Here is an 11416-nt window from a genome sequence, read left to right as displayed (position 1 = left end):
CCATGTTGACCGATTTTCCAGATGAATCAGTCTTTGCTCTCACATCTTCTAATGAATGGAAGTTATACTTTGATGGATCCCATACCAAGTTCAGGTCCGGAGCAGGCATCTTGTTTGTCACCCCTCAAGGTGATGCTATTCCCAAGTCCTACAGAATAACTTTTCATTGTACCAATAACATTGCAGAGTATGAAGCAGTGGTCACAGGACTCTGAGTAGCGGTCCACTAGAATATCACACATTTGCAAGTCTATGGAGATTCTCAATTAGTCATCCAACAAGTGAATGATGACTATGAAACAAAAGATGAAAAGCTTATTCCCTATAAGCATATGGTAGATTTCTTCAAGACAAAATTCACGGCTATCCATTTCAGTCAAGTTCCAAGAATGCAAAACAAGTCGACAGATGCGATGGCTACGATCGCTTCCATGTTAAATATGCCCCACAATATGGACAAATGTGAATTTTTGGTCGAGCAGTTGCTTGTCCCTTCTTTTGACATTCCGACAGCAGATGTGATGTGCGTTCTTGTTGGTCCTAACTCCCCGTGGTACAAAGATGTATATCAATATTTGAAATCCCAAATCTTACCACCTAGCCTTTCTGCTAACCAATGCCGAGCCTTCATTCGACAGACAGCCAAATATGTCATCATTGCCGACACCCTTTACCGTCGTTCCTTTGACCATACCCTCCTTAGGTGTTTGGATTCTGACGAAGCACAAATGGCTTTACACGAGGTTCACGATGGTATATGTGGGGGCCATTTCAATGGTCTGAGCTTAGCCAAAAAGTTGATTCGTGCTGGGTATTATTGGCCCACTCTAGAAAAAGATGTTCATGATTTTGTTAAGAAGTGCTACAAATGCTAGATCCATGGAAACTACATTCATGCACCAGCCCAAGAGCTTCATTCTGTGATATCTCCGTGGCCCTTTTCTCAATGGGGATTGGATCTTATTAGCAAGATTCACCTGACATCTGCAAATGGACACAAGTTCATCATTACAGCCACAAAGTATTTTACAAAATGGATCGAGGCTATCCCCATGACCTATATCACTGGTGTGTAAATTTCAAAATTCCTATTGAATTATATCATATGCAGATATGGGGTTCCCCTTGCCATAGTCACAGATAATGGTCGTCCCTTCAAGAATAAAGATGTCAAAGAACTCTATGAAAAGTTTCATATCCAACACCGTTTCTCCAATCCATACTATCCACAGGGTAATGGTCAAGCCAAAGCATCAAATAAAACCATTATCAAGATCCTAAAGAAGGTCGTCAATGATGCTAGTCAAGATTGGCATGTACAGTTGAATCCAGCACTATGGGCCTATCGCACTTCTATCCGTACACCTACTGGCGCAACACCTTATTCCTTGGTGTATGGTGCGGAAGCCATTTTACCCTTGGAAGTGGAGATTCCTTCCTTGCGTGTTTCCTTGCAACATCTGATTGATGATGAGACACACAAAGTCTCTCGGTTGCATCAGCTTGAGATGTTAGATGAGAAACGTCAGACAGCCCTGACACATTTGCAAGCATATCAAAATCATCTCCGTTGCTCTTATAATAAGAAGGTCAAAGGGCGACACTTCGAAGTGGGAGATCTGGTTTTAAAGGCAAACCCCAAGAATGCACAATCTACTGACATCATCAAAGGCAAGTTTGAACCTAATTGGGTTGGGCCTTTCATAGTGACTACAGCCTATGGCTTGGGGGCATATCAGCTTGCCACTCCAGAAGGTGAACCTTTGTCTGAACCTGTCAATAGCATGCACCTTTGCAAGTATTGGGCATAATTTTCTATCAGCACTTCTTCAAGTATGATCCTGAAAAAATACAAAAAAATCAAAAAAGCATAAAAATACAAAAAAAAAAAAAAACAAAAAAAAAAAACAAAACAAAAGAGAAAAAGAGCAAAAAAGTAAAGAAAAATGATTCGCCCTCTAGTGAAAACCTGGCAAATAGGCGCTTTGGGCAAGTACCATGGTGAAAACCTAGCAATTAGGCACCATGTGTAACGAGATCATTGCTCTGTCATCTGTCATGACCTCTAGCTATGCTTTCTCTCGGCCAGTTTATCATGTCTATCTTTGTCCTAACCCAATGTTCAGTTCCAGGCCTGTGATTGGTCAACATCATTGTCTTGCATACTCCGATTTCTTGTACATATGTCTTTCAAATGTGCATTGGGTGCGTTCCCCTTGTCATGATCAATCACTGGGACTTTTAAAAAATTGAAAAATGTCCTGAAATAAACTCAAAAAATTTGAAAAATGCCCTGAAATAAATTCAAAAAAATTGAAAAATGTCCTGAAATAAATTCAAAAAAATTGAAAAATGTCTTGAAATAATTCAAAAAAAATTGAAAAATGTCCTGAAATAATCCAAAAAAAAAAATCAAATAATGTCCTAAAAAAATTCTAAAAATCAAATACTATCCTGAAAAAATCCCTTAAAATCATATAAAGTCCTGAAAAAATGAACACAAAAAAATTGTAAAAACTCGAAAAGCATTTTGCAATAAATAACCCCTCATAGATAGATCACTGAGCATCCATCCAACAATAATTAATCACAACGCTGCACTTTACTGCAATCATGTGTTAACAGATGAACTTTTCAATCAAACCAGACATTCAAACTGATCACATTGTCATATCAATCGAACATCAGCATCACTATCATTTGTCCTTGGCACACTATCATGGGTCTTATACAGGGTGTGGTATACTCAAAACCAGACATCATGATTGTTCTATCAGCACTTTCAACTTTTGACAATGAAGATCAAGATGCTTGTTTGACTTGTTGGAATTTGTGCATCTTATCTTTTTACTGATTTATCTTTGGCTTCGATCATGTTCCTATGTTGCTCGATGATGTCACTGAGTGATTTAGAGTGACCGAGATGGTTCATGGTTCCTTTCTTTTTGTTGTGATTGCTATTTGTCTGTGATGTGTCTGTCTTTTTGCAAAAAGGGTTGCATTTCAGCTCTGGCCTTCAATGCCATGATGCTACGCATCCATTTTCCTACACTAAAATAAAGGTTCTCACCTACAAAGTGCATTACTGAAAGCAAGTTTTTTCTTCATCACTAACTGTCCTCTGTCTCATTTCTTCTTACTAACATTTCTTCCATCAGTTCAGATAGTCAGTTCAGTCTAGTGCTCCGATTTTTCCACACACATATGCTACATCCTACATCCATTTGGTTAGTACATTTGCATTACATCAAGCATCACATCAAGCATTTTATCCATTTCATATTATAAATGCATCAAAAACATATAAAAATGTATCCATACATGTTCCACAATAATACATCAATAGTGCATAAGTCATCCATACATGGAAAATAACTATCAGTCATAACACATTACATCCCATCATATCGATGCATATCATATCATATGTCACAATAATATCGGAGTATAAAAATTGGACTGTCTGTCCTCAGTATGGCCCGCAGGCTGACTACAAAATGTCAAACTACATCTGTCCATCATAAGGAGCACATGCCTCTGTCACTAGGTGCTCCCTCTGTCCTCCTCATCCCTGCCATGTCTCATGGATGATGTCCCTCCTAGTCCTGGCTATGGTGGTCTCATAGGTCCACTCACCCCCATGCTGCTCAATGACCTCCGAGAGCGTGCCCTGCTCTCTGTCCTCGATTGTGCTCGATATGAAGCTACTCTCTGCTTTAGTGGAACTACATTCTCATATAGTGTCCTCCGATGGCGTATCTCCTCTCTAGTCTCTACCAACATCTGTGCCATCTCGCATGCATTGGCATCCCTAATCGACCTGATATACTCAGTGACTCTCTGTTCTTCTCGCTGTGCCTGAGCTATCGCTATATCTCGAGCCGCTGTAAGTCTAGCTATCTCCACTCTGAACTAATCCTACTCTATCCTCAAGATGGCATTCTGTCTCTCTAAAGTTGCAATGTGATCATGCTGACTCGCTATTGTAGCCCTGCACATCTCCATCTCCTCTATGCTAGCTGTCTCCGGCTCTATGGGTATATCCTACAATGGCTCCTGATCGGCTAAGTCTGGCTCATAATCATCATCCCCCTCATCATCTCCGTCCTCATCATCCCCCTCATCCTCATCACCGCCCTCATCCTCCTCATCCTCATCATCTCCCTCCTCCTCTCCTGCAAGTGGGAAGTCCTCCTGTCTCCTCGGTACTAGAATATCAAGATCTGTCAATGGCATTGGCCATCGTTGTGCACACCATCGCTCATACTCCTCTGTCATCCTAGCGTCCTCCACATCTAATCTCTAATCCCACTATCTCTGCTGTAGATGTGTGAAGTCAGCATATGCTATGTGTGGCTAAATCATACTCCCCCACTGACTCCTCTCTCTGTGAGATCGGGCAAAGTGTGGAGTCCTCCTAGGTACATCCTGCCTCTCTCCAAACTGTCGTCTAACTCTCTCTGGTAGGTACATCTCAATCACTCTTTGGTGATTCACTGGTCACCCAATCAGGTACCTCTCCTGTCTGCAATACGATAGCTCATCACTATCATCTGACCATCCAGGGCAATCACGATATGGCCTCCATGTGAACTCTCTCAGTTTGTCTAGCTCATGTCACCAATACAATATGTATCCAAACGGACCCTGTCTCAGTGCTCCCCCATAGCAGTACACATATGGTTGGTGTGGTAATACCTGTCTCTCTATGATCGGTTGACATATGGCTATGTGCTCAAATGCCCATACCTATAACAATGTGACTCCATAGCTCAAAGTCTGCACTCCCTGATATGCTCTCTGATGCAACTGAAAATATAGCATAGCCAATACACATGGTCCCCATGCATACACCGTACCCTCTGTCACCATCCACTCTAGCACTCTTCCCCATCCAATAGGGAATCCATGTCCTCATCTATCTCCTGCTAGTAGACATGCTATCACCACATATCATCGATCATACTATGATGCCATGGTCTCCCAGCCGATCTCCCTCTCTATGATATCCAGATCATCTGTGTCACACTCAAATAATCTACACAAAGCATCTCTCCCTGTCACTGGGTCATACTCTACCATCTCTCCCTGAATCAGAATGCGGAGGATATGCCATACGTCCTCTAGTGTCACAGTTGCCTCTCTAGTCGCCAAATGGAAGGAGGAAGTCTCTGAATGCCATCGTTCTACCAATGCGGTAAGCAGTCCTATGTTTGCCCTAATCTCAGGCATGAATGTGATATAGTATATCCCAAGTCCTGCTAATGTATCTCTGTCCGTTCTCCTGAGCCTATATCGTAACATGAAGCAATCTGGTCGGTTCTCCCGTGTGATCAATGGATACTGTCGACTCTGCATCACAATTGGGGCACATTTTTTTAGTTTTAGGCTTTGCTCCTACGAGCTGCATTTCCTTGTTTCATGTCCAAATCAGGGTGTTTTTCATCTATTTTGACCTATCCTACCCTTATCCCCCTTTTTTGGATCATTTGCATGCTATTTTTGACCAAAATTGAGTTCTTAGGGCACAATTGCGCTTGTGTTCTGCATCCTGCACCTGTGTAGCATAACCTATGCTTGTGTACCCTTACACAAGTGCAAAAGACCATACACAAGTGCAGAATTCACCCTACACAAGCGTAGAAGTCAGTCTCTGCATCCCCTGTGGGCCCCGCAATGTCCTGCAAGCTAGTCCAATTCATCAAACTGAAAATATGGGTTTTTGAGATACATACCGCTGCTCCCACGTCGTCTGGTCATCTGTACGTGCGTACATGTTCTCCGAGGTGATCTTCCATTGGAATGTTTGCCATCTCTCTGTAAATGTCCTTTTCCAGAGCAACAAATCCTCTCCTTGGGCTAGTGCAAATGAGCACTTTTCACTCCCTTTGTCTCATTTATAGATCTTTGTCAGTGCATATATGGACGTGCACCCTCTCCATCTTATGTTGGTCACAGTCTTTTGCATCTTCCTTTGCTTGTCATTCATGCATCCGATCTCCGATTGTCAGTCTATTTGCTCCTATCATGTTCTCTCATTTTTATCGATCAATTGGCCTCTTTTCTACATGTTTCCGACCAATTCCTCGAGGGGGCATGCATATGTCATTGACATTTGTCTGGGCGTTTTCATTATCATTCTTTGAAACAATGCTTAAAATCACATTGTCTCAAAGAGGGGCAAAATGTAGACGTCTAAAAATGGTCAATGCTTGCGGAATCATACTTTAACATTTGCGCATTGCCTTATTTTAGAGTTTTTGCATCGCATTAACATTTCTCCTATGATTCACACTTGGTCTTTATCATTTGCAAGCATCGAGTCCTTCTTCTGCATTCTTCATTTATCTCGCTCTCGAATTGGTCTTGTCGATAACAATATTTGTCATGATTTTGGTCGATCTTATCCTATCGCATCAATGTGCGTATTCATTTGTCATCATTTTGGACATCATCAATCCTAATTAGGGTTTTGTCCTCTTATCAATCTTATCATCATGCGATCGATTTGTCATCAATCATTGTCATTTTTAATCTTGTCATCTTGCGATCGATTCATCATCGATCCTTGTCCTTCAATCAAATTGTCATCAATCTTGTCATCTTGCAATCGATTTGTCATCGATTGTTGTCGTTTGCAATCTTGTCATCATGCGATCGATTTGCCATCGATTGTGGTCATTTTCAATATTGTCATTTTTGCAATCTATTTTGTCATCGATCCTCATCCTTGTCAATCTCGTCAATTTTGCGATTGATTTGTCATCGATTGTCATCTTTCTCAATCATGTCAATTTGGATCAATTAGTCATTGTTCCTCATCAATTGGCGCATTTATCAATCAAATCATTTATCAAGTCAGAATCATGATCAAATTGAATCGATATCAATTATCTTTTGTCAAGACCTAATTGTCATTCTTGCATTTTCTAATTCATCTTTTAGGGTTTCATGATTTTATTCATTTAACCCTGTTTGACATTTCTCCCTCTAGGTTAAATTATTTATTTATTTATCCTAGGTCTTCATGTCATAATTAAATGTTTAATTGGCTAACTAATTATTCCTCTTTTTGTGAATTAATTAATAAATGACAAATTATTAATTGATTTACCTAATTTCTCCTAATTCCTAATTTCTTAATTTTTCATCAATTTCTAAATTCCCTCTTTGTGAATTAATTAATAAATGAAAAATTATTAATTAATTCACTAAACTCCTATTTTCCTCATTCACTAAATTCCTATTTTCCTAATTTTCATCAATTTCTAATTCCTAATTTCTAATTCCTAATTTCCTAATTTTCTATTTCATCTAATTTCTCAATTTCCCTCCTATTTTCCTCCTAATTTCATGGGAATGACATTTCAATTTGTCATAATTTGTCATAATTGACAATCAATCAATTTTGACATGGAAATTTGTCATAATTTGTCATAATTGACAATCAATCAATTTTGACATAGAAATTTTTCATAATTTTTGTCATAAATCATCAATCAATCAATCTTGCATAGAAAGTGCAAATTTGTCATAAATTGTCATAATTGACATTCTTGATTTGCAATTTCCATTTGAATCTAATTCATGCTAATCTTGTCATCTCTCCAATTTGTCTATAAATCGGATGAATTTCTTCAATCCCAACTAATCACTTTGTCAAATCAATCACGCTTCGAGTATTCTTGCGCTACTATCTTGTCTACTTGCTTTCATCTCATGTGTATGCACTTGTAGGTGAGATCCACAAACAAATCTATTTGAACAAGAAAGAAGGACAATGGAGCCACATGAAGGAGACATTCAAGTCTGCATTTGGTTTGCTTAGTTTTCAATCTTGAATGTCTTGTTTTCATGTCTTTATTGAGTGTGTTTAAGATTGATCATTGCGTTTGAGCTTTTGTGATTGAGCTAGATTACTATTACTACTTGCTTTGATGATTTCCACATTTCCTAGCCACAATTATATCATTGTAATATTGATCTTATGTAGCCTTGTAATTGGATGGGATCTTGATAATACAATGATGAACAGTGAGTACCAAACCGGTACTGAGAGGGGGGTGAATCAGTATAGGTACAAAAACTTTTCCTGAACTGGTTTGATTGCAAACAGTGAGCTTGACTGCCAATCACTAACATGGGTCATAAACCAAAATACTTCCGGTTAAGAACAATGAGACTGTGAAAGATATAAACTGGAAACACTTATTTTACCACACAACCTACACCCTCATTTCCACATTATCCTTGTGCATAGACAAGTAATCTATCAATAGAAATATAATAACTTTCTAGATCAACATGATTCACTGCTTGACAGAAAAGAACAAAGAATCACATGAAAAAGACATCACATATGACACACATATTTTTCACGTGGAAACCCAACTGGGAAAAACCACGGTGGGGATGAATACCCACAATCTATTTTTGAACTCTTTAGAAGTTCGCTCTGTTAGAAGCCTAGTCCGGTTAAAGACTGTTACAACAAGTTCTATTAGGAACCGATCCTATTAGGGATCAACCAGTTAAGGGTTAAACCCTATTAAGAGTTACCTTGTTAGAGGATTTTATGAACTCAATGGCTTTGAGTCACCCTATTAAAGGATTTATAGCAAGCTAGTTAAAGCTACCCTATTAAGGGATTTTCCAACTGTTGAAGTGATTAGAAATCAACAGGTATTAGAATGATCTGGTAATAACACTCAATACCAATGTAGACCCACTTTCGTTCCTTTCTTCTGCATACACACTTTGTAGGTATCAACCCTCTTATCTGGTCTGGCAAGAATCACGTATCTTTGCACTTAGATACACACACAAAATTTACCAACAACTTCAACATGAAACACAACATCAACCTTATAGGAAACAGATACGTCGATAACATAGACCCTAAACCCTAAACATTTAGGTTGAGTGATTCAATCAGTTCAATCCTGACCATTGAACACTTTGCATTTGAATACAACAGTCTTGAATAGATCTCAAGACATTCTCCATCGTTCATTCTTCACCACTTCTTGGAGGTGATAACCCATCACACATTCTCCACCATTTGCAGAGACTTTGCACATTCTCGAGGTAGATAGGATCAATCTCCTTCATGTAAGATCCTTCACATGCATGAGGCTGACATGGCAGCACAAGCTGATATCCATTATAATTCTAACTCATCACACAATGCCATTGATTGAATCACACAGGCTCGAAACACTTCAATCGGAAACCCTGAAGCTGAGACTACCAACTAGTAGTCATACCATATTAAACCGCTTCACCTTTAGCACATATATCAATTCTCATCATTATACCAATTCACTTTGCCAGTTGCTTAACTTCAATAATCTTGTTCACTCTTCATCATGTTACCAGTTCACTCTTCAGCATATTACCAGTTCTTTTTCAGCGTATTACCTATTCTCTTTCAACATATTACCGATTCTCTCTTGAGTATATTACCAGTTTATTCTTTCAGCATATTGACATCAATGACAACACAATATCATCATGTCAACATATTTTGCACATATGCCAACAGATCTATCCTTTATGTTTATTGAGAAGCTATGTATTGGAAGAGCAATGTAATCCTATGTTTGGATGTTTTTATCAGTTTCCTTGATGGTGTTAGTAAATGTCTATTGAAGTGGAAATTATGTTGTAATCCTTTCAATCTTTCTATGATGAATCTTTAATTGCTTATGGCTTCTTGTAATCATTGAGTTAATGATGCATATGTGGATTTAAGATTTTGTGGAATTTATTCTTGAAGTTAATTCTTCGTTGGTAACCCTTAAGGAATTCTGGTGTAAGTCTTCCACTTGTGTTATCGTGCATGTTGTATAAATGCACTTATGATGTTTATACTATAAAAAAAAAATTTGTTTCACCCTTGTTGTGGGTTTTCCTTCGGGGTTCCTGGCGGGGCATTACAAATCTCTCCAAGAGATTGACAATCCTATTTATGAGGCTTTACCTTCTATTCATACCCTCTCTTATATAAATAAGGCCCTAATAAATTATACTTGTCCCTCTCCTAAGGTTTCTTATATATATGAGTAAATTTGTGTGCAAGAGGATCATGACTGAGAGGCCTATTCTCCTACTAAAGACTACTTTCTTGATCATGACATTTCAATACTTATCTTATGCATGTTTTTTCTCTCATTGATTGTAGAGCATTTAACAGGTCGTACTCAATTTATTCATCAAATCTATCATATATCTAATTAACATTAGTGGCTATTACATTTCTCTTTAACATATGACATTGGTAGCTTACCTATTGGGGGCTTGTCATTCATGATAGTACAATTTCATGTACAATCATACTTTGGAAGCAACATAATAGCCTATTTTTGTATCATCTATTGTTTCTATGTATGTGGGCAAGAATGATTTCACACATCTCTCCTTCATAAGATTAAAACTTCCCCTTTATGAAGTAGTGTCTTCTATAAGGATCTCTTATTGATTGTCGAGGTGTATATCCATGTTGGGGGAGCTCCTTCCACTTATTGGAAGAAGTATCCCTAATGAGGATCTTAATTATATATCCTTAAATGTGACCTCTTTCTCAGTATTGGAAGTCTATAATAATTCATAAAATTCTTTTCTTCTTTGAGTGGTATGTTTTATAATAAACCCTTCTATGTTGTGGACATGCTTATCCCTGATGAGGATCTCTTTCCTTCTTTTAGAAGAGTGTTCCAATTATGAACAATCTCTCTTTGCTATTCTTGTCTCCATACTTGGGGGAAAGAATGATATTTCAATCTTCCATTCTTTTCTCCAAAGATTCATCTTTCCTTTGTTAAGTTGCATCTTTCATTTGACGTGATTTCTTGCACTAATACATTTGGCATCAAATTCTAATGAAGGTTTCCGATGGACAAGGCATATTGTGATCAAATTTGATTTTTTTTACAAAAATGTTTGAGTTCATCGAAATTCCGATGGAAACGAAATCGGGCAGTTTTGTAAAAAAATCAAATTTGATCACAATATGCCTTGTCTATCAAAAACCTTCGTCAGAACCTTTTGAAGCTATTCATATGCATAGAAGCCTGTGATCAAGGTAGCACATGTCGATGAAATCCATTGGCAAGACTTACTGTTAGGTCCCAAAGACAACTGAGAGGGGGGGGTGAATCAGTTGTCTAATAAATTCAAACTAAAACACCTTAACCAACTTAATGCTTAATACCGGTAAACTAGTTTAATATGCTGGTAGACAGATTTAACAGTTAATTGCTATAACGGTAAGGATTAGTGCAAGAAACATAAAGACAAAGTCATCCACAACACATAACACCAATATTTGTACGTGGAAACCCTGTAAGGGGAAAAACCACGATGGGAAACCTTACCCACAATCAGATGATACTACTGCAGATAGTAAGTGTACATA

Source organism: Cryptomeria japonica, chromosome 3 (assembly GCF_030272615.1).
Source record: "Cryptomeria japonica chromosome 3, Sugi_1.0, whole genome shotgun sequence".
Lineage (NCBI taxonomy): Eukaryota > Viridiplantae > Streptophyta > Pinopsida > Cupressales > Cupressaceae > Cryptomeria > Cryptomeria japonica.
Note: the sequence above shows the minus strand (reverse complement) of the source record.